The 25,441-nt window shown below is 41.5% G+C and overlaps 1 protein-coding gene across 1 annotated transcript in view; it reads left to right on the plus strand.

Moving 5' to 3' along the window:
* Positions 1–25,441, plus strand: part of CFAP58 (cilia and flagella associated protein 58) — an 83,522-nt gene that overhangs the window by 50,146 nt on the left and 7,935 nt on the right. The window lies entirely within an intron of this gene.

Here is a 25,441-nt window from a genome sequence, read left to right on the forward strand (position 1 = left end):
CAGTATCTGTTCGCTGCTCTAATACATAGTTCACTCGTTGATTTTGACACTGGAGGCTTACTTGCAAAGTCCGTTTCGTGGTTAAACAACAGATGTGTTGTTCTGTTTAGCATGTCTAATGCTTTGTAGACTTTAGTTCTCAGGCTCTTCAGTCTGCCATACTGCCATAAACAGAAATCTCTCATTTGCTCATCCATAAAATGGGGGAAATAATCCTACCTACCCACAGAATTAAATATGTTAATTAAGTACACATAGAGATTTGCCAGAGTGTTTAGTTATCCTTAACATTATTACGATGATGATTGTTAATATTATTAATCACCGAGCAGGATTTTACAGGCCTCCAAAGGTTTATGTCCTGCCTCACTCCTTTTATTCAAGTCCTCATTTAACCTTTCTCTTGGATGGTTGGGCAGCTTGTATATCCCCAGACAATAAGCCTTGTTATCTTGGTGAAACCTCAGGTGCTCCACAGGGTTTGATAGTTTCTCATTTTCATATATTTTTTTTAATTATTAGAGAAATTCTCTGCACTCACATCAGAACATTTTGAAATTAGGAAGATTTTTGGTTGCATTCTTCTGAGTATCAGAACATTTTTAAAATGACTATTTAATTGGTTGTATAGTGATGAAGAGATCCCATCATTTCCCAGCAGCAGATATAATGGAAGCCTATTTACCCCCAGTAGACTGTGAGTTCTTTGAGGAAAAGCTGTTGCTAATTTCTCTCTCTAACCCCAATGCCTTGTACAGTACCAGGCACATAGTAAGTGCTCAATAAAGATGGACAGGTTCTGTGCCTGGGCAACTTAGACTCACCCTTTCATTTTTAGCTTAAATGTTTTTCCCTCGGTGGGGGTGGGAGGTGAGGGGCCCTCTTCCTAGGTTAGGTCTTTTGGTAAATGTTCCCATACCTTGACTTCTCTTTTATACCACTTGCCACACTTGTAATGAATGAAATAATTATAATTGTGTGTTTAATTACTCCTCCCTGATAGACCACTCACAAAGGCAGTTCCTGTGTCTGCCTGGATGATCACTTCAGCCCTAGTTCCTTGCACACAGGTAAATATTAGTTTAGTGACTGATTAACTGTTGGAAGAATGTTGGTCCTTCAGTAAGTGACATGTCTCAGGTTATTTACGTTCTGTCTTTGAGCTCTGAGAGCTCATGGACATGATTCTTCCTGTTGCCTTTGCATTTTTTGTTATTAACTTCTAGCTCTATAAACTTGATTCAGACTGTCAGTGTCCTTTTTGTATGCCGAGGTTGGCTGATTCACGTGGTGCTCCCCAGGTTCTCCCCTTGCTCGGGGATAACTGGAAATGGTTCTTGAGCTTGACTTTACAGCTTCAGAGGTAAGATGAAGAAATCTGCATTCTTGCCAGAATTAGCATCTAAGGTGTGGACGGGAAGAATTTCTTTTCTTTTGCCCACAAGCCTCCTCTCCCTGTGAAGGAAGCAAGGGCAATGCAAGCATACCTGGGATGTGCCTCCTGCTGGCTTCTCCTTCCTGTGTTTGCACCATTTATTCCTCAATTCTTCTGAATCCCTCAGTATTAATGACTTCTTGGAAAGAAAAGACACCTGTAGAATTAGGCAGACATATGTGCCAATAGTAACTACTATCCATTACCCAGGTATCATTACATCATCATCATCATCACCATCATCATCATTAAGATCGGGTTCCGAATAATGGCATAAGGCGTGATAGCCTTAGAGTAGGAAGCTCTAACTTCTTGCCAGAGGCACTTAAAAACACATGGAACAATCACAGCAGCTGGGACTTGTTTTTTCCAAGTGTTTAAATATGGGATAGCAAGCTCAAATACACGCACCCTCAGGACCAGGCAGCAAGAAAGAGCAAAGTAAACCTGGCCCATCACGATCATAAATGGCAACTGACAAGGGTCTCGGAGTCAGAGGCAAAAGGGAGTGGTGGGGACTGCAGCACATGGGACTGTGGGTCCATCTCTAGGAAGCAGCTAACCCCACCCCAGCTAAGTATGGGCTCATGTTGCCAAATCTTTAATTTTTCAAGAATAGCTGGGAGTGTGGAGTTTTCTGCACAGTATACTGAGTTTTAAATATCTGTAACTTTAAGAACATTGCCTGGGCTTCCCAGAAACATATCTGCCAACCACCCTTGGCCCACAGGAGGCCAGTTTGCAACCTCTAGCTTCAGCCCTGGGGGAGAAAGAGATTTAAAGGAGCAGCAGCAGCACAATCGGCTTTCCTGTTTGGATTGCTCTTCTTTGATCTAGTGCTTTGTCGTGATTCCTTGACAGAGTACAGAGCACAAAAATAAAAAGGGAAAGAGGAGATGGGGGAGGAGGGGAAGGAAGAGGCTGCAGGTGGTGAGCAGGGGTGGACAGGTGGAGGTGGCGGAGCTGGGTTCCTCCTGGGAGGCAAGCAAAGAGCAGACAAGCCTGGGGTATGCTTGGTGCAGCAGCGGCGGGTGAGCTTAATGGAAGATGCACCTTCCTTAGATGTCTTTTCCCCTGCTGCTAATGACTATTTAATTCATTTACAAGCTTTTCGAAAACAGAAAAGGATTTCTCTGAATTGTTGAAAAGACCAAGGGTTGCCTCCTGACCCTCCGATGCCCAGGCAGCAGATGAATTGCTGGCACCCGCTCCACTAACACTCACAGAGTGCTTTCTACATGCCAGGGTGCCTGGGGCTCCAGAGTGAGTGAGACTGACTTGATCTTGGCCTTGGTGGACCTCCTAGCTCTGCAACCACAGTGCAGTGTGATGACAAGGTCTGTGATTCCGTACAGAATGCCATGGGACTCTGGACAAGATGTTGGGTAGTCAGGGGTCTCAGTTTGGGTTTCCCAAATCAGAGACTGAGTCAAGGTCTTGGGTCCCGGTAGTTTGGGGGGTAATCTCAGGAAGTTGGGGTAAGGGAGCAGGAGAGTGAGGAAGGGGAGGAAAAGGCAGGAGAGAAAGAGAGAGAGAGAGCTGGTCACAGCTGTGAACATATGAATCCCAGTGTCACTGGAGTTCCTCTGAGGAACCACATTGAAACATTGCAGAATTGACCTGTCAAAGGCAGGGAGGCAGCGATACTTCACTGACTCCCATTCCCTACTGGTTGAAAGTTGTACTGGGGCCATTGGGCTGCTTCTGAAAGCTGAGGGAACTTTACTTGTTTCCACTCCCACCTCTGAGGAAGCCCTGGCCTGCAGCAGAAAAGCTGACTCTGCATGCCCCAGGGATGGAAGCTGCCAGAGTGTTCCAGGAACTGGTAGCCATCGCGGGGTGCCAGGAACTTCAGGTGTAGCTGAAATTTCAAGAGATGAGGTTTCTGATAGGCCCTGAAGACCTCCAACCAGTAGACCCCCTTCTTTCAGTCCCTTTCTCACCTAGCTTCTCACCTGAGTGGTAAATTGCCAATCCAACTTTAGGAAAGGCAGTGGCCACTTTCTCAACCAAGTTCCCATTTGGCCTTGCCCATCCCACCCACCTACTGCCATTCCAGTTGAGATCCAGTAACTGTATGATACGGTCAGGCCATACTGTGGTTCATTTAAAAGATGGTGCCCTGATTTTGTTCTGGTCACAGCCATCCTTTATTGAGTACTTCCGTGTACCTGACACTGTGCTTGTTGGTGAGCACTCAGTGAACAATAGCTCATCAGATGGGGGTATGTGTGTGGAATGACCCATGGTTCACCTGAGAAGGTGGTACAATTTGGGGGAAAGGGAGTGAACTTGACCTTGAATGTTAGCACTGAAGCATCTTGCCCAGAATGTTCATTTTACAGATGAGACCAGTGAGGCATTTCCCTTAACATGGACAGTAGTGACATATTACTAGAGGGTTAATTACTTTAGAGGGCTAGGATGCCTGGGAGCACACTGCGTAGTGATGAGTGACACACTGACATCACCTAAGTAAGAAACTGCTTTGGGGGAGTTCAGATTTGTGTCACTTTAGGAAATCATCACGTGCATTCTCGCTTGTTTCTTGTGCCCAGAGGTCTGGGGAATGGGCATGTCCCTCCGATAAATAAATAATCAATGAGATGGAAAGGGCTGCTTCTTTGTTGGCTTCTGGGTCCTGCCCTTTCAAGGTGAACTTTCTCTCTAATTTAATTTTACGACTGACTAGATGCAAGTCTGGTTTACTTGACTGTAAAATGACTTGACTGATAGGCGGATTTGAATGGATTTGTACCAGCTATTAGCTGCGCAGGGGGAACCAACCATTTTTAGATACTTCTTTGGTAAGGATCTTCATTTTTCCTGATCTTCTGATTATTTTTTATTTATTGATAGTTTATAATGTATTAGGCATTGCTCTACATTCCATCTATCTATCATCTATCTATCTATCTATCTATCTATCTATCTATCTATCTATCTATCTATCTATCTATCATCTATCTATCAATCAATCATTTATCTCTCATCTTACTTAATCATTGTCACAGCTCTATGAGATCAGAATTATTACCTTTCTCCTTTACTAGCAGGAAACATGAGGCACAGAAAGGTTGAGAGACTTGCCCCCAAGGCCACACATCTGGCACCTGGTGGAGTCATGATTGTAACTTCTACAGTCTGGCTCCAAAGACTCTTCACTACGGGAAACTCATGGCCAATGATTCATTTTGTGTGGACCACTTTAGTCATTAATGGGGAAAATTCACATTTCTCACTTCATCTAGAGTCTTGCTACTCAAAGTGTGGTCCTGGGACCAGTGGCATTGGCATCACCTGAGGGCTCTTCAAAAATGCAGACCTTAGGACCATCCCAGGCCTAATAACTAGAACCTGCATTTTAACAAGATCCCCAGGGGTGCAGGATGTGGGTTCAGTTAGAGAAGTGTGGGGCCCCTAAAAGATGTTCACTCTCTTCTTTGCTGCAAAGCAAGAGCTATGGTTAAGGAAGGAACCTCATGACTTCTGGTTACCTGGCCTGTGGGATTGCCTAGTTACCTAACCTTCCTACACTTTGGTTTCCTTTTCTGAAACCTGGAGCTCATCATCTCATCAGCATCCTCCAGTTGTTGTGAAGATGAAGGGAAAGATCTGTGTAAGACACTTAGCAGAATGCCAGTGGTCATGAGAATTGGCCAGTGCTAAAAAGTATCATGATTTCTGGAAAAAAAATAAAAAAGATCATTATTTCTGGTTTGGAACATGATAACCTCACATTCTTGTCCTCAGCTCTTGAACTGCAGCTACTGAGTTCCAGGAGGAAACTCACAAATAAGAGCATCCAGGATTCAAAGCATGTTTTAGGGTCCCACAAACTCTCTGAGGCTTCTGATGTTAGTATGAAAAGTCTAGAATGTTTCTTTGTTGAAAGAGACATGAAAATCCTTGATCCTCTTTAATGGTAGCCTGGATAGACTTGGCAGACACTGCAGAGTGTTTCAATGAGAGGAGGAAAGTACAGTAACAGTGCACATTTATTGTAGCTGAGGACACGCCCAGCCACCCTGTGCTAAAGCACTTTGCTTTTACTGTTTCTCCCAGGAAAGTCAGATGAGGTAGATGCTATTATTGTGTCCATTTTACAGACAAGGGAATTGAGGCTTCAAAACAAAGTTTGCCCAAGGGTTTACAGCTAAGAAATGCCAGAGCTGCAGTTATAAACCAGGACTTGGAATACTCTGGGCCACTGCCTATTTGTATTTGGCTCACACCAAGGATGATATTTATATGTATAAGTGGTTAGAAGAAAAGTCAAAAGAGGAGTAATATCTCGTGACATGTAAAAATGATATGAAATTCAAATTTCAGTCTCCACAAATCAAGTTTTATTGGCACACAGCCACAATCATCCATTCATGTATTGTCTATGGCTCCTTTCATGCTGCAATAGCAGAGGTGAGTAGTTGTGACAGAGACTATATGGCCCACAAAGTCCGCAATAGTAACTCTCTGGCCCATTGAAGAATAGATTTACTGGCCCCTCTCTTACAAACTTTAGTCATTGGAATCTGGAACAGAGCCACTCATCACTATTCTATGGTGCCTCCCAACAAAGCCACTAAACTCAGCCCCACCAAAAAATTATTCAAAAAGTGTACAATTATTAAAGAACTGTTTTAAGACATGGAAGGCAGAATTCTAATATCATGTCCCAGCTTCTGGAGGTGTAACCTACAATAAATGTAATTCTTGGCCACTCCGTTAGCAGATAACTAAGTGATCATCTTCCCAAAACTGAGCAGAAATTATTGAAGATGCTCCCTCAGTAGAGAGAGACTGGTGGATCAAAAGGCACAGTGTAAGCTGAAGCTGTTGACTAGAAGCCCACCTGGAGGTTTTTGTTCTATTCTAAAATTAAGGGGAAGAAGAGTGAGATGAGAGGGGGAATACTTTCTGCAGAGTCTTCTGTTGTCGTCTGAAGTGTGGGAAATGGTTGAGAAGGCTTCTTTCCCCCCAGCATGCTGCTCCTTGCAGGCGGCTTCTCTGTTGTCATGTCTTCCTGGGACTTTCTGGAGGATGCCTGCTCTCTAACCCATGCCCTTCACCTGTCAGGGAGGGTGGAAGGCGCAATTGGAGATGGGTTCTTCAGTGAACAGAAAGCTAGTGCTGGCCTCAACCAAGATGTGCGTGTGGTCGGCCTGTGGGGCACTGTATACCTCTAGCCACTTGGTGCGGCTAACACAGCCTTAGTGAGCGCTCTGAGAGGTGGGCTCTGGGGCACCTGGCTCATTCTCGGTTAGCCTGATAGCAACCATGAACGTCCGATGGGCTTTCCATACATCGTATCTCAGTGGTTCCCAAAGGCTGATCTGGGGGCTGGGAGAATCTATATGTTCCCAAACATAGTCATTGGTTTGTAGTAAAAAGGAACAGAATGACTGTGTAGCATAAAACCAATTTTTACTTTTTCTTTTTTAAAAATATATCTTTATTGATTTCAGAGAGAGAAAGGAAGAGAGAGAAAGACAGAAACATCAATGATGAGAGAGTCATTGATCAGCTGCCTCCTGCACGCCCCCTACCGGGGATCGAGCCCACAACCTGGCATGTGCCCTGACCAGGAATCGAACCGCAATCTCCTGGATCCTAGGTCAATGCTCAACCGCTGAGCCATGCTGGCTGGGCCAATTTTTACTTTTCAGTTTTGGGTACTGCTCTTTTTTCTGTTCCTTTTTTCTTTTGGAGAAGTAAAATATTATTTATTTTTGGAAGTGGCATTCTCTTATTTTTTTGTGTACATTCTTTTCCTTTATGAAACAATTGGCAAGAGCGCTAGGTGTTTTCCTATTTGTTGAGAGCTTCCTGTGGATCCTGGAACTAGATTACTAGAGTTTGAATCTTGGCTCTGCCACCAGCTCCAAAACCCTGGGCGGGTTACCGTCTATGGTAACTGTTTCCTCACTTGTTAAATGGGAGTGATTATGCCTGTCTCATAGGATTGTTGGGGGAGATTCTATTAATATATGAAAGACATTTAGAATAGTCCCTGGCACAGAGCACTACATCGCACTACATTAATATTATCTATTGGTCCTTTTCTTGTTCATGTTAAAACTTAGCAAAAGAAGAAATTAGCAAGATTATGCTGGTGCCTCCAAGATTTTGGGGAGAGTTATTCAGGTCCAAGAAATCTAAAATTAAGGAATTACTACTTTATCTCTTAACCTTTGCAACAACCCCATTTAAAACATCAGGAAACGAAAGGTTGAAGAGATTTATGGGCCCTCAAAAAAAATGCCTCTGCCATTGCTGGCAGCTCTAAGAAAAAGGGCGATTGTGCAGGGTTGTCTAGGACCCGCTAAGTCTCTTTTATGGTAGCAGGCTTTTAACATGCAGATGTTTTGGGCTTAAAATCATGTTCAGCTTCATTTAAGGCAAATAAATTTCCCAACCTGTGTCCCTTCACACTTGCCTAGGTATACTTAATGTGCTCAATTATCTCATGCCTTCTCATATTCCCTCTCACTAGTTCTCTATAAATGTGCCAGGAATAACTTCCCATAGCGTTAGGGCCCTACAAGCATTAAGAATTTCTTAACAGATTGGCTCTGGTAGGCTCGATTAGGCAGATAGAGGTTAAAAACCAGTTTATACCTTCAACCATACCTTAAACCCTTGAATTTCCACCAACCCAGGGAGATACACCGTTAACTGGTGGGCTTGATTTTGAGTTTGGTTAGGAAGGGTTTTGTGCCTGTTATGGATCTTGAATCAAGTAGTTTCGAAAGGGACTGTCCTGATCGACTTCCTTCCCCTCACCCTTGTTTTCAACTCAATGTTAAGAGTTAGGGTTGAGGCATTTTAAACTGTCAGAAGTCCAGGAAATAACAGGTCTGATTCCAGAGGTTTCATTAACAAAAAACAGACAGACATTAAGTGTGCAGTAGATGCTGAATCTCTTCCCTTTCCTCATGGAAACACCTTCTATCTCTATGAGAAGAAAGGCACCTCTGCCCAACTTTCCACCCATTTTTTCAGCCCCATCCAAGACTCCTTTTTCCTCTCTACCTCCACCCCTCCCAAGACTGAAAGGAAGGCATTGCTAATCTGATGAGCACAGGATCACAAGAGACTTGGGTCACATGTTTGTGGTGGCGTAGCCCCTGCCTGTGTGCTGAAGCTCTCCTGCTCCGGTCTCTGTGTCAGAGGTCAGCAGGCCAGGGCAAGAGCCCGTCCACTGTCCATCCCATTGCCTCTATATCTTCAGTTAGGTGGGTAAGCACCATTGGGCCTACTCTGCCTGGCCATCTAAGATTCAAGAAAGAGAGAGTAGGTCTCTTGCTTCAGACTTCCCCAGCCCAATGGACTAGAGAAGCTTTTCATGAGTGGTGGTGGTGGTGGTATCAGGTAGAAAAAAGCATAGTGATTAAAGAACTTTGACTCTTGAGCAAATGAGATTTGAGTTCCAGCTCACTCATAACACTGTGTGACTCTGAGCAAGTTACTTAACTTTCTGAAGCCTTAGTTCCTGATTTGTAAAATATAGATCATTGTAATGCCTTTCATATGAGGTTTTTGTATAGATTTATCAAGTACATAGCCCAATGCTTGCACTTAATAAGTGTTAGCTGCTGTTTTCATGGTGTTGTACTTTGGATGTAGATTTTAGAAAGATCTCCAAAATAGTAGCTTATAAATGGCTTAGTGTAACAACTCAGCATTTCATATGTAAATTCACTTTTGGGAATAATTACTAGACCCACTCATCCTTAAGGCAGCCTCTCTCTTTCCCTCTATCGTAACTGGTCTATTCATTGGGGTCCTCATGAAATAAGTTCTGTGGTGACCTCAGTATCAGTTAGTTTTTGCTGTATAACAAGCCAGTCCAAAACTTGGTGGCTTAAAACTATAATCATTTATTAGATCATGGGTTCTATTAGTTGGCAATTTAGGCTGGGTTCAGCCAGCCAGCCAGTTCTTCTGTTGGGCATGCCTGGACTCACTCATGTTTCTGTAGGCAGCTGGTAGGTTGCTAGGAGCTGGTTGATCTAGGTGGCATCTTTCATATGTACAGTGGTTGGTGCTGGCAGCTGGCTGGGGCAAGGGGAGTGACTGAACTACATATATGTCTCCACTAGGCTCGCCCAGTTTATTCTTATGACAGTGTCAGGATGTCTCAGAGCAGGAAGAAAGGACAAGCCCCATGCAAGCACTTGTTGAGCCTCCATTTGTGTCATGCTTGCTCATATCCATTGGCCAAAGCAGGTCATGTGGCTAAGTCCAGAGTAAATGTGGGAGAGGACTGCCCAAGGTCATGGATACATGTGGTAGTATTGCAACAATCTCCTTTCTTTGGTGAGTTTGAATGGAAATACTTTGCATTTAAGCATTCAAGTGGTATAAGGTTTCTTTTTTATAATCCTTTGTCGTATATGGTATTTTAATATTCCTGGCATCTGGTCCCCATCCTTGGATTTTATTGCTGACATGTGTTTCTTTTCTTTAATCTTTTATTCCCCTTATTTGGGAAATTATAGTTTGCTGCAGGACATAGTTCTTTTTATAGGAGAAACATCTGTGATGTCATAATTGAGCACAGTTCCTTAGGGATAGGCATTTATCCCCATGCATTTGGAGACATGATCCACAATCCATTTATTCATTTCTATTTTGGTCTCTGACTTCATATTGAATCAGAGCCAATAGGTGGACCAAACATGTATTAGTTGATAAATTAATCTTTAAAAACATTATTTACTATTTTCCTTTGATTTCTATTGAGCTCTAATAGGTGAGGGAATGTTAAGAAGGATTAATTTTCTTTCTTTTATAAGGATCAGTTTGAACTAAGTTTCACAAAACCGAGTGAGAAGAATACTGTGAGTTTCTGATGTCACAAACAATTCCATTTTTAAAAATAAGAGCAGTGTTTAAGCATATTTTTTAAAGTAAAAACAAATTGAATTATATGACTAGTAACTGAGAATGGAAATAAATAGATTACTTAGAGTCCGAACAAAACATTTTCAATAAAGAATTTCTCAGTGGAACATTTAGGTTCTTATTGAATCTGTGCACAATTACATCTTACTCCCCAAACAAAACAGATTTTCAGTGATAAATGTTTTTGGACAGCAGCAGGATTCAATTCAGTTCATTTCAAGATGCAGATTTATTTGTGAAATTAGAAGAAAATAGTTGCCAACAAGAACCAGAGGGAGTCCTATCTATCTTTAGCTGCTCTGTTGGAGTTTCACCCAGAAATATCTCAGAGATGGAGGTGCTTCTTACAAGGATGAGAAAAATTGCAGCTGGAGCAGAAATTAATTTGTATTTATAGTCCAAACACCTACAGGAATCCTTAATCTGCTTTTTTATGATTTTAGGGGAATTTATAGAATCGTTTAGATTGGAAGAACTCTCCAGTGGGTCATCAAGTTCCCTCTCCTTATAATGGCACCACTGATTTTATTACCCTTAAAGCAGCACTGATAGATGGGTGTCAAGTCTGGCTCATGAATCATGCATTTAAAAATGTATATTCCCTACCCTGAGTGTATTTAATCTGTAGGAGACAGACTGAGAGCTGCCTATATGCCCGGGAGACCTTTTCTGAGTTCCTGACATGCAGTCTCCTCTGGAACAGATGCCAGATATGCAGCATATTAAGCATTATATTGATGCCATCAAACCCAGTTTGCTTTTGGCTTCTTACAGTTGGAAACATTTCCCCAGTGTGTATAAGGGGCCCGGTGTGCTGCCTGTTCTGAAGTAATAGACCATTCCCATTTATATCCTTTGGTCCTGCATATCTCCGGGAACCTGCTGTCCCCCCAGTTAAGAAAGCCTGCTTGGAAGGCCAATTATGAACCAAAAGGTATTTTGGGGTATCTCTAATGTCTGCAGAAGTTTGTGAGACACAAATGAATAAACAATATGGTCCTTACCTGCAATAGATTTATATTCTATTTGAGAAGATTCCTGATGTGTATCTGGAAAGAAATGAGACTGGTCTCTATGAGCAGCATGTGAAAATCCAGACCATCACTTTATGGTTCCACTTATGAACAATACCCAATTATGCATAATCACATTACACTGGGTACTGACAATAGTGAGTGCCCATTTATGCAGTAGAGACACTGTCTAGGGCAGTATATAATATGCTATTTGTTTAAAACAGCTGGAAGAGCCAAAGGGGTAGGAACAGGGGAAGTGAATGAGAACTGGTTTCTCGAGGACAAAGAAGATGTGATTGGGCTGACTTACTCAGCCATTGCCTAAAAATATGTGTTGAAGAAGGGTGGGATAGCCGTAGAGAGCTCAGATCTAGTTTTGAGCCCTTGGGCAACTTTGTGACCTTGGGCAAGCAACTCACCCTCTCAGAGCCCCAGTGACTCCAGCTGCAAGCAGTGGCAGGAGCAGCACTACCTGGTTCCTAGGCGCCTTGTGAGGATCAAGGGAGATAACTCGTTCAAACCGCCAGGACAGAGCCAGCTGCATATGAAGGTGGTGGTGTTGGTGTAGGGAAGGCACCGTGGAGGCATGTGGGTGGGGTAATGGAAAGCTTTCTTGAAAGAGGTATATGTGGAAACAAGTGAAAAGGGTATTTCGGGCTGAAGGAAATGAGTAAAAGTCCTGAGATGGGGTGCGCACTTGGGATGTGGAGATGGGGCCGAGTGGCTACTTTACGTTGAGGCGTGCTTTTGGATATGTTAGATGGGGACCAATTATAGAGTCTTCTATGAGACCAGCATAGGCTTCAAACTCGCTCCAGTAGACAGTTATGGGCTGTAATTGTGATAAAGACCACACTCCCGTGGCAGTAGTCATGACCTTTGACTGCCTGTGGTGTGACTGGGTGTCCAATCCTGTGGTGGGTCCTTCCTTTTATGCATTATTTTTAGTCCTCACAATAATTTTTATTACTTATGTATTAGGCCAATTTTACAAATGAAGAAACGGAGGCCCAGAGTGGTTAAGTAATATGGTCAAGTTCACAGAGCTAACTAGTGACTGACTTGGGGCTCAAACCCACGCAGTCTGTGCTGAGAGGTGAATCCCGTATTATACATAGCCCAGGGTGGTTGACCTTCCAGGTCTATGTTCTGCAGAATTTTAACCAGTCAGGGGTATGACACAGTAAAACTGATGAGGAGGAATGACTGAAAGGGACACAGGGGTGGGGTCACGGTCTGGGGATGAAGCAGCAGTTGAGAGACAGTTATAATTTGGGTCCAAGTTACTGAGGATATTTGGTAAGGGACAGGTAGTGGGGATGAGAAAGGAGTAAATCTGTGAGACCTTTAGAAAGACTAACTTGTAGGGCTTGACAGTTAAATACCTATGAAGGTCAAGGGTAAAGAGCCAAAGGTGGCTTTCAGTCTTTCATCCGGGTCAGTGATAACTCCCAGGTCGATGCAGCTGCTCCACTGTGCCAGGGCCCGCTGCCCACCCCACGGCCTTCCCCTGCTCCTCCTCACCTGATATCACTCCCCCTTTCCCTGTCTCCCCCACAGCTGTCCAGGCTGAGACTTAGACCATGAGACTCTTTAAACCTTGAACAGAACACAAAAAGAAAACAAAACAGGAAAGAAAACCCATGCCACACAAAAGCAGCAAACAGTTACTATAACAGAAAAGCCAGAGATTTAAGTAATTTTTTGGTTCTACTCTCTGTCTTCCCGATTGTGCCTCTGGTGGAGATTGGCAGTTATGGTCAAAGAAATTTTCCCCCCATTATGTGTTCCTGTTGGTTCCTGCTGGCATATTAGAAAGCTGTTAATTTTTACATAGTTATTTGTGTCCAGCCTATCATATTAAATAGCTTCTCAGTTGATTTTCTGGGGCTTCTAGGTATGTACTCATAACTTCTCAAAGAAGTGATGGTTTTCTTCTTTCTTTCCAATAATAATTCAATTTGTTTTTATCTCTTGACTCATCGTTTTGTTTATAAAATCAGTTATTTAAAAAAATTAGTTGGAATAATGGAAATGATGTTGGTTTTTTCAGCACCTGGAGGAAGGGTGGGTTGGAATTCAGAGAGACTAAAGATAGAGTGAATGTCCAGGAAGCTACTGCAGTAGAATTGTGATGTTATGATGCTGAGGGAAATGGAAATAGTCACAAGAGAAAATGGACTGGCCTAGTTATTGTGGGACTGGCACAAAAGATGACTTTCAGGCCTTAAATCCAAAGTCCAGTAATCTAGTTGATAGTTACCAGGAAATTGACTCTGTTGTTAATAGATTTTGAGGTTTATTGCAACCAGTTCATCTGAAAAGAGGTGAGAAAGAAATGAATTAGAATTCTCAGTTTATAAACAGTTCCAGGATGTAAATTTAAAAGAAATTAGCAGTTATCTTAATTTTCTTCAATATTGGCATGGTCTGACTCTTAATTTAGCTAGAGGCAAAATATCACGTAATAATTACAATTTATAAATGTTCTTTCCAGCTGACAAAGCAATTTTACATATATTGTCTGATTTGGTCTTCAACAACTTTGTGAGATAGATGATGATGGAAGTATCTAACATTTATCTAGCAAGTTACATTTTGTAAAGCACTGCCACCTACACTACCTCATTTCATGCTCACAACTCATTGATTTTAACATACACTCAAAAGGTTTAGCCAATTGTGGTTCTCTAAATACAGGTTTTCTTTTCGATTTTTTACAATGAAATTCTCCACATAAAAAATGTTCATCCTTGCCTTGTCCAGGCACTGATCCTCTCTTTGTTTTTCAGAATCTTGTGCATTTAGGATATTATTTTTGCCCCTTTGTCACAAGAGAGAGGTGATGCACAGAGGTAGAGTGGAGAGAAGCTAGCAAGCTAGGTGAAGAGGGGGACCCAGCCCTGTGGCCCCTGTGGGTGTGTACATAGAGGATGGTTGACCAGAAGTCCCCTTGGCAACACTGAGGGTTCTGGAAACTTTGGTGTGGCTTTATCATTGTTGGCTTTTTCCCCAAGTGGAGACAGTGGAGAAGGTGGTTGTGTAAGGGTAGGTAGGAGGGTGACATTGCGTGTGCAAGCACATGCTCTGCATTCTGCAGCTCCTCTCCTTTCCCTTGGTTTTAGGAGAGGAGAGAGGAAAGCTCATTTAGCTGTCTTGAGGGTCCTTCAGTGAAAGGTGTTCCATTTTACAATGGAACTCAGAGGGTAGTCTCACAGGGGCCAAGGCAGGAGAGACTTTCAGGAGGGGGGTAGGTCACCACTGTTGGCATCTACCAAGGGAAGTAGAACTGAGGGAAGGATGTGGCCACCTGGAAGTTGCCTACTTTTGCATAAAAATGCTTAATATCCTTAATATTTAAAGAACTTTTGTAAATCAATTGCAAAAGATTATTACTTCAGCCATTAAATTGGTAGAGATACAAGCAAACAATTCACAAAGGAAGAAATATGCATGGCTAATAAACATTTAAAATATGACTGACTTTAGGAATCAAAGGAATGAGAATTAAAAGAATATTCTTTGCTGCCTATCAGATTGGCCATGAAAATGAGAATAATGGTACCTAGTGCTAGTGAGAATGTGGGGGTAATAGGCAGTTTTATATACAGTGAACAAAGTTTAAATTGAGAGTTTAAACTCTCTCTAAAAAGAGAGTTTGGTAGGGGCATGCTTCAGTCAAGTACATATTCCTTGGTCCTAAAAGGGGCTCCTTCCTCACCCCCTAATTTGTCTAACTTAGAGGGCCTCAAGGCCTCTTGCACTTTTCTCCTTAAAACCTGGGGTCAAGAGTCAAGCCAGACAGTGAACTCCCAGCTTCCTCTCGCCAAGGGACCACTGAGGCAGCAAAGGGAAATTCTAGAGCCACACATAATTACTTGGGCCTATAATGTGAATGATTCCTTGGGGACTAATAGGAAAAGGCAAAATGATTCCAATTATTCATAAAATAATAATTATCATAATAGCTAACATTTATTGAGCACATACCACAAGCCTTATAATGAACAAACTCTGACTCAGAAATTCCACATTAGGAATTAATCCAGAGAAAATAAATCAGTTGTGTAAAAATATGTCATACCGAAGATGCTTCTTGTAGTGTTATTTGTGCTATGTATAAAATTAAAGATGGATCAGTGATGATCATGTACTGTGAACTGAAGAATATGACTGAATGAACCCAAGGTTAAAATACCCAACAATACCGTGATAACACCAAAGATGCAGTTAAATTGAAATGGGAAAGGTCTCCCAATGGAAGTGGCTTTGAGTAGGGTCTTGATGGATGAGGTTTGACAAGGGGTGGGGGTGGTAGTAGGAGAAGGGCATTCTGGATAAATAAGTGGCCAGGGAGTGACAATGACATATTGCAACGGTCATACGGGTAACATGACTGGCAATGGAGAGAGGGCGGAGGGCTCAGGCCCATCCTTGTGATGTCATGGTCCTATTACCGCTTGGAAGCTTTTTAGGATTTAATCACAATATTGGAGTTATTTCAACTTGAGTATGTAATTCCATCAGAGTATTACTTGTTTTAAAATTTAATTTGGCTTACTCAAAACTATGTACTATTCCAAAGAATTTTCCAAGTTAGCCAGATTTCCCTGAGCTGCCTTTCATTGGCCCCATGGCATGATTTCATAACTTGGTTGTGTAAGGTCCTTTCTTTAGGCAGCTATCATTGTCAACGTAACAATTACATAGCTGCTCTGTTCTCTCCTGGGGTCGTCACTCACTCTGGTTTGGCTGGTGATGAAGAGTGGTGGAGGGAGGTTGTTTGGCAATGGACCAAAAGGAGTTCAGGTTGTGCTGGTCCAGGCTTGGGGTCACACTGACCTGAATTTGAATTCTGAGTGTAATTTGTAGATGTGTGATCTTGGGCAAATTACTTAGCCTTGCTGAGCCTCAGTTTCCTCATCTGTGAAATGGAACCGATGTATGAGGATTACATGGATAATGTGTAAAGTGGTTTTCAGAACTTGTGATATGTGTTCAATAAATGTTAGCTATTATTATAATTATTATAATTATTATTTTATGAATAATTGGAATCATTTTGCCTTATCCTATTAGTCTTCAGAAATTCATTCATGTTATGGGCCCAATTAATTATTTATGGCTCTATAATTTCCCTTATGTTTGCTGCCTCAGTGACCCCTTGGTGAGAGGAAGCTGGGAGTTCACTTTCTGGCTTGACTTTTGACCTTAGGCTTTAAGGAGAGAAGTATAGGAGGCCTTGAGGTCCTCTAAGTTAGACAAATTAGACGGGGCCTGAGGAAGGAGCCCCCTTTAGGGCCAAGGAATATGTAATGTACTTTACTGAAGCATGCCCCTAGGCTATTTCTATTTCTAGAACCCCAACATTCATGAAGGCTAGTTCACTCTCACACCTGAAAAAAATCACCAAGAAGCAAGATGAGAGAGAGGAGATCCAGGGGAAAAAAACCTATGGACCCAGCTAGGCAGCCTTGAGCTTGATGAACACCTTGAGCTTGGGAAGTGAAGAACCATTATTGATGGACTCTCAGGGACCTTTCTTTTTAGGGTTGTTCCTTCTCTGATTCTTGTGGTATCCTTTGTGCCTATTTAGAATTGATCTTATCACAACATATTGTTGGTTGACTTGTTTGTGTGCCTCTCACATTAGACTCTAAATTCCTTTACAACACGCAGTATAAAAGAAAGATTTTGGTCTTTTGGAATTAGATTTGCTTCATAGCCCTAGCGCTAATGCCCTTAGTCAATCATTTAACCTGTTTCCCCATGTGTAAAATGGAGATACCCACTAATTTATGGAATTGTCAGAATTGGGTATAATTTATGAAAGGTAACTGGCACATAGTAGTTTCTTAGTAAATGGTAGCTGGTGATGATGAGAACAACCACAACGACAGTGATGATGATGCCAGAGCAGCACGGTGCCTGGTGCACCCATCAGCACCAGGAGGGATGGATGAATGGTTGGGTGAATGAATGGTCAGATGACTGTGTGTTTAAATAGATGAGTAAACAATCAGTTTTCAGATTTGTCATGATGAGTGATTGAAATGACATGTGTTGAGCTTAGTACCATCCTTGGCACATCCACAATACCTGTTCTATAATGAGAGCTGCTGTTTTTGCTTCTGCTGCTCTTTCCAGCATTCTTTGTCCAGTTCTGCCAGATTGTGAGATTGTGCAGGAAAGTGACTACTGTCACAACATAAATATATTTGCTGATGAACCTGTCATTTATATCACTGTTGCCTACTCAGACATGCGTCCCTGCATCATGTGACTAGCTCCTGCCCATTGTGATATTATTGGTCTCTCTTTCTCAGTTGGATTGTCCAATAGTATTAATACTCAACAGGGAATGCAGATTCAATGCAAAGCAATTGTAAAGTAAAATTGTAAACTTTGCGAAAGATGTTGGACATCATAAAGTCAATGCAAGTGGATAAAAAAAATTGCTGGCATCATATACAAAGGCAATGGCATCAGCATCTAGTGGAAAAAGAGAAAATTGGACAAGTATAATTGTAGGTACCTCAAAATGTTTTAACTCTCAAGGATTAAGCGGGGATTTGGGAAAATTAATGAAGCCTTTGAATATTTCTGATAAAAGAAGTCTTTTAAAAATAATTGGTCTGAGTACTTAACTAAGATACAAAAAGCATTCATTATAAAAGAAATTATGGATAAACCTTCCTACATTAAAATTAAGAATGTCTGCTTCTCAAAAGAAGTTATAAAGAAAGCAAAGCACAATTTTATATATACAGGGGTGGGAAAAAGTAGGCTTACAGTTGTGAGTATGCAAAACAATTTATTCTTGTATTATTATTTATTAATTATTGTATTATTTTGCCAGGAACACTTGTAAACTAGGGAACATGCGCAAGAATGTTCATAGTAATATTGTTGATAAACACAAAACCCTGGAAACAACCCAAATACCCACCAATAGGAAAATGAATAAATTGTGGAATTCTCACCCAATAGAATGAATGACATGAACAGAAACACACACCATCAATAAATCTTAGAAACACCGTGTTGAGTAAAACAAGCCAAAGAAAACTAGCTACATTTGGATATATTTTTATAAAGCTCAAAGCAAAACAAAGTTAAATAATAGATATTTGCTGAAACAATATGAAAAAATCTGGGGAGTGATAATGGGATTCAGAATGGTGCTTACCTTGGTTGATGTGTAGGTACAGGGATGGGATGGAGAAGGAAGTGCACAGATTCCAGGTATTTGATGATGTTCTATTTCATTTTATTATTATGCTTTATAGTTATATATGCTATATATTCTTTTGTATGGTTGTTACATAATAAAAATTTAAGAAAAAGTTGTACTACGGAAGTCAGATATATGAAGGAAGTAAAATTGTAGTATACAGTGCTGTTATGTCAAAAACCCAGTAATTTTAATAGATTATTTTTTTCCAGTAAGTAGTACATTAAAATTAAAATGTAAAATTTTAAATTATAAGACACATAAGCTTCTTTTTATGAGTATTAGATCAGTTTTCCAAGGAAAAAAATCTCATTCAAATTTTTTTCTTTACTACGTCTTATGGAAATTGGTCACATGTTAAGTGTATTGACCTTCTCTGTTAAATCTGCCTTTTGATCGTGAGGCTCTTCTCTAATGTATTAATACAAGTGCTATTATTTCTACTTTTATTCTCACCAAGATCCACCTAAACTACTTCCCTTCCTATGTTCCACCAAATGGGTTTCATTTCTACCTATGAATATACCCATACACCACACACTATTTCTGGCACCTCTTTGGGGGTCTGGCATTAGTCTTGTCTTCTTTTATGACTTAACTATTTGTTTTTCCTCAACTCAATAGTAAGCTCCTTCAAGTTTTTGGCCTTCGTGTGAAATAGCACAATAATATGCATAGTGCTGGTACTAAATAGAAACTTAGTTGACTTGAATTTTCTAAGACCTGTTTTATTACAGGCTTTAAAAATATCAACACTATCACTACTTAAAATATGCACACTCTTCACAGATATTAAATTGCTAGGTAAGATGCAAAGGTGAAATAAGTCAACTGTTTTGGTAATGAAGTTCAGGCTAATCTAGATGATTATATACTTTGTATAGGACTTCACAAACATATATTTGCATTTGGAAATAAAATCCCTTGCAAAATGATCTCTGAAGAAAGCTTGTGCTGCGTCTATCAGAATGCACCAGCAGCATTTTTCCTATTGTTGCAAAAATGGTGAAGGTTAGTGCATGTAAATTTCTCATATGCCTCATAAAACACTTAATCATCTACATCCGAAGCCAAGAATCACTGTGTAACCAAGTAGTTCCCTGCTCATAAGGAACTCAGCTGTGTAATTCTGTTTCATCCCCAAATTCAGCATCTCCTCTCCTCTCCAGGGGGCTTTACTACTTCATGACATCATAAACAAAATAGGTCCGGAGTTCAGTTTAGCTGACATTTTTGTTATAAAGCTAATAAACAATAAAGTCCCAAGGTATGAGCCATTATTTTTTGCTTTTCTAAAGTTAGATAGACATGTAATATGTGTACAGAGTTTCTAATTTATTTTCCTACTAATGAAAACAGGCATTTTTAGATAAATTAGGCAGTGTTCTGGAGTTGCCTTTATATAGAGAGGAAAGCAATTTTGCTTAAGATTTGAAATCTGGCTTTAGTCTTTTGTAAAGAATTACGGAAAGGGATGGGAGTGTGGAAAAAAGACTGAAACCAAACAAAGAGGCAAAAATGTATTGCTTTTTTTTTTTAGGTGTGGAAAAGAGTTATGTGTGCAATTATAATTTCTGTGTTTAAGGAGGCTGTTGGGAAAAAAAATCAACACATTATTTAGTTTAGGACTGTAGTTTGAGTTATGATAGGACTTTTTTACTTCCATGTATCAATATGCACATGCACATACGCCAGTTTTCAGAGCCAATTAATTGAATACATCTGCAAGATTTATGAATTAAAAAAGCATTTGAAACCACTCACACTATTAGAAAACCACTACTAATATTTAACTAAGAGATCAAGATTGTGCATCAAGTGATTTTCTGAGTTATATATAATATAGAAAATGAAAATATTTAGCTCAAAGTTTTGAAACTTACAGTACCGGTGAATTATACAAATTCTGCTAACTGGAAGATGTTACCCAATGGTCTAACTCAAGTAGAAGTTCTCAACATAAACATATCTTACCTCTGTTGGTGTGTACTACTAAAAGACAGTAAATGGGCAGTGTGCTGACAATATAATTGTAAGCAACAGAATTACTGAGCCCCTAGAATGAGTAGAACATAACAGTAGATATGAGAGATATATGGAAAAATCACTGTGGTTCTGAACCTAAAGGCTCATAGTGCAATTGGAGAGAAAGAATGGATTCATAAAGATTAAACACTGAAGCAACATAAACGGCATCTGTTGACATTTTGGTAAAGAGATTTTCTGTGTATGCATTGGTTCTGGGATTTTAAAAAAAACGACCTTCATCTTGAACCCACTGGCTGAGCTAGAGTGAAGACAGACTGTGTCTCTTTCCTGGGAGTACCTGATAGCCAAGCATCTATCTGCGTGGGCGGCTTTCACCACGGTGGGTGTTGATAAGCGCGTGTCTTTGGCTCGGGAGGAAAGCGGCCTGTTTCACACGGGTTAGCTAGGTTCCCGGGGAGGCGATTATCCCCACAGCTCACCCAAGCGAACCGATGACTCCAAGGTGAGCAGAATCAATGCACTGGCATTTGCTGAACAGATTCGGATTAAAGCAGAATTAATTAGTTCCTCTTAGTTACTGCCTCGAGTAGGCGAGCTGAGGAAGAAGAGGGGCTAAGTGCACAGTGAATGTGAACTGCCTGCTGTTTTCAGCTGAAGGTGCAAAGCAAAAGGCAGGGACTGTAAACAGACAGTGACTATAAAATTATAGCTCGGTGGGCAAAGGAGTTCTGTGAGCAATTCAGTTTCTTCCTCGGAATTGTACCCGGAATAGCCCTGACCCTTATTTGCATAGACTGTTCAGAATGTAGACTTTAATTTATTGTCAGATAAAATAGAAATACCTGAAGCCTGAGTGATTCTGTGAGTTTCCAGTATGGGGTCAGAGACTATCACCATGTAATGACAGCATTATTTGAAGCTAATACTGTAATTAATTTCTTACTGCTCTACTCAGCCAATATTGACAACAAACCGTAGTGTTATCCGGTATAACTTGGTGGAGACCCTTGTAACAGAAGAATCTGTGACCATGTCTGACAGTCTGTCCAACTGAGAGACTGGGATATCTAGAAGAGAACATAATTTTAAGAATGGGCATCGCACTGTTAATGTGCGTAAGACATACTCAGCCAAAGAGAAAGCTAGTCTCTTGGTGTTAGTAGTCTAGCCTTTTTTCTGGTATAGCTGTTCATAAAGTAACAAGGAGGGAGGCATGCTACGAGATCATATTGATGTATGTTATGAACAAACTCTGAATAAAGAAATGCCAACCTGAAGATGCAATCTTTCACTGGTGGGGAAATAATAAACTAGTTATGATTTTTCTTATGATGTTTCACTGACATATGGTGCTTCTAAACCAGCGACAAATTAATTGACTTGGTTTCAAAAGAACTGGAGGTGGCCAAATGAAGAAGGACACTATATGTATCACAAGGCAGCTGGTTCTGCCACTGCTGGCGTATGGAGACAATATACATGGGGCAGCAAATGAGTCTCTGTTGCATAAGATAGATTCTCTTTATAATAGAATTGCATGCTTTGTCTCTAAATGGGGTTATTATACACACCATTGCACAATGTTTGAAGAGCTTGGTTGGCCCTTAAAGAGGGTTAGGAGAGAAATAAATTGGAAAACAATCGTACTTAAGACCTTCAATCCATCAAACACTTCATATTTATCTAAATTACTCGCACGTTCTCCCAAAATACAAATCTGTATGATACACACAGCTAGAATGTTAATGCTGACCAGCCTTCCCTTCGGTTAGGCCAGGCTTTCCGCTGTAAGCGTAGACCAGCATGATGCCCGCCGGAGCCTGGCGCTGTATTTCAGCCCTGCCCCCCCTTCCCCTCCCTCTGCTCTTCACACACTCCGCTGTCACCACTTGCACGCCACTCACCCCGGCTTATTTAACTCTCGGAGCTTTTTGACTTTGGATACTCAGGCAGGTCTCGTGCTAATTTACTCAGTGTCTTCACTCTTCTCCACACCTGTGGGTCCTCACTGTTCAGTCGCTGAATTATCTGCTAGAATAAATCCATTTCAACTCACAGCCTCTAAAACCCCAGGAAGCTATAAGAAAGCGACAGGATAAGTGGCACCACTCGTTACTCTCTGTGTGAAGATTGCACGTCCTGTGAGAGGACATGGGCAAGACTCACTCAGACGGTGTAGGTCAGGGGAGGTGGCAGCTGAGTCATGCTCTTCCTGCTAAAGCTCGAACCTGGCGCTGTGCTTCTAGTGATATGATCCTGTAGCCTTTAGGACTTACGGAGCTCAGTTTGATCTAGGTTGTATTAGGGTTATAACATGCTTTCAAGCCCCAGAGGGGGTGTTGCATGGAAAAGCGACTTCAGTATCTCACGATGAGGTCTTTGACTTGTCACGGGACTTTGAATGCACCATTCATTCCTGTTGACCTTGGGATTCTCTCGCCTAGGGGGTGAGGTAACAATATTTGCTGCTTCCAGCTTTTCTTCCGTGTCTCTTTCCTCCCTCCCTCCCTCCCTGGAACCATTGAAAAGAATTACGCCTGTGAAACATGTGAAGGTTTTTGGAGTGAGACTGTCTTTCCCGTTTAAGACATTGTCCTCTCCCAAGCCGATTGTGGGGTTCTTTGCTTTTCACATCTGCCTGTATTCTGGCCTAGAGAAAGGTGAGCGGAAGAAATGGACAAAACAGCCTCATGGACTTCTCCACACACCTATCGCCCTTTCCAAACTGAATCTTGAAGCCTTGCCAGAAGTGTTATTTTCCCAACAGAGCAGGCATTAAGTGGCTATAGAAAGTAAACTCACCTCTGATATCTTTCTCATTGCTTGCTACACCCACTTACCGGGAAGATTGTATTTATTATAAGGCATACAACAAAGGAAAAGCGCCGCTTCGTAATTCGATCTGTTGATGTTTTCCTCTTTTGCATGCGTGGGCTTTTGGATTTCCTTGTCATTTCTGGAATTATTATTATTATTATTAACCCTCACCCAAGGATATGATTTTCATTGATTCTAGAGGGAGAGTAAGGGCGGGGGGGGGGGAGGAGAGAAACATTGATGTGAAAAACATCAGTTGGTTGCCTCCCACATGCATCTCGACTGGGGATCAAACCTGCAAACTGGGCATGTGCCCTGACTGGGAATTGAACCTACGACCCTGTGGTGCATGGGACGGTGGATGCTCTAATGAACTGAGCCACAGTGGCCAAGGCTGGAATTATTTCTTAAATGGTGGGTATTGTGTTGCTAAGTGTATTTCTCCAGAAGCTTATTCCATCCAACTAATTTTTAAGTTACATACATTCTTGACAATAAAACCATGTTATTTATAATAAAGTTTCTATAATTTGGCCAGAGAAAATAAAAGAAAAAAACAACTAAGACAAATGGTAACCATGACTATTAATGAATTTTCTCTTACTATTTTTTAAAATGACTTTTATGTTCTTAGGCAAAAACAGATTATTTGAAGACAATGCTAAGAATACTTAACTCTAGGTAAAAAAATCATTTCCATTTGACTGGATGGTTCATTTAATGAGAAGGCTTTTATTTATATCTTGCTCTTTTAGCATAATTATCTTAAGAAAATAATATGTACAGAGACAAATGAGTAGAGACTAGACACTAGTCTTTATCAGTGTTCAAATTAGTGCAGTTTCAAGGAAAGAGAATCTAGAATTGAAATGTCTTAGAAAAAAAATCTTTGCTTGTATGTAGTATCTTTAGTTCAAGGATCTGAAAACACATTACAAGCAATTCAACTTTAGGGTACAAATGGGAATTCTATATTGTTTATCGGTTAAATTAAGTTACTGAACCGAGATTTGCTTTGGGTTCCTAGGAAGTCCTTCCTTTTAAGTCTCCAAATTTGCATATCCTAGTTTTCCTGGATTTTTTTAACCTATTCCCTCAAACCATTTCCACATCTCTCTTCTTCTCATGTCATATTTCCTAAAGGACTCATTTTCTTTACTTTCTGCTTTTAAGTTGCTCCTCAACCTCCGTGACTTTTGCACCCCAAATGCTACTGCGACTTTCTCAAAAAGGTCGGTGGTGCTGTCCGAACTGCCCACCCCAAGGCCACTCCTGTCCCTCGTCTCTTTCTTCTCTGTACCCTGTTTGATGTCACTGACCACTTCTCATTCCTCCCTTTTTAAACGTCTACCTTTTCTTGGTTTGGGGGACATTCAGTTACTCTGCTTTATTTTCTTTCTCTGGATCTTTCTTCCTCTCCCACCCCACATATGCTGGCTCTTCCCCAAACCTGGATGTCCGGCTCACCCTGTAAGCCATCCTGGCTGATGAACCCACTCTCAGGGCTCTAGCGGGGCCCTACCCCTCGCTCCAACTTGCTCCTCAGTTCTCAGCTCAGGGGTATTTTCAACTCCTCCTGTACATATCTTAGAGGGCCCCAAGCTCAACATGCCCCCAAACCGCCGATTATCAGGGGAGAATACAGTAGCAGTTCCCTTCCCTTTCCCCTTCCCCCAGTACTGTCCCCTCGCCTGGCCTCTCTGTCCCCATTACCATCGCGCTCCAGCCCCCACATGTCCACGTGAGAGTCATCTTGGCTCTTGCTCCCCCCGACTTCACTTGTCCCACCATGTAGCAAGCCCCGCTGATCCTGCCTCAGAAATGCCTTCACATCTGCCTCCCTTCCACCCCAACCAGTTGCCTTGGGCCCAGCTTTTCTTTGTGGAGCTTGTGCTGGTGCTCTGGGCAGTCCCTTCACACTTCTCTCTGCTTTGCTGCTGGAGTTATGGCCGTCCCTCGGTGATCTGCTCCGGGAGACCGTCCGACTTTGGAAACGTTGGAAAACCGAGGGATCCACAGCCGACAGCTGGGCCTCAGGATCTT

The sequence above is a fragment of the Miniopterus natalensis genome, chromosome 14 (genome assembly GCF_054644295.1).
Source record: "Miniopterus natalensis isolate mMinNat1 chromosome 14, mMinNat1.hap1, whole genome shotgun sequence".
NCBI classification, from domain to species: domain Eukaryota; kingdom Metazoa; phylum Chordata; class Mammalia; order Chiroptera; family Miniopteridae; genus Miniopterus; species Miniopterus natalensis.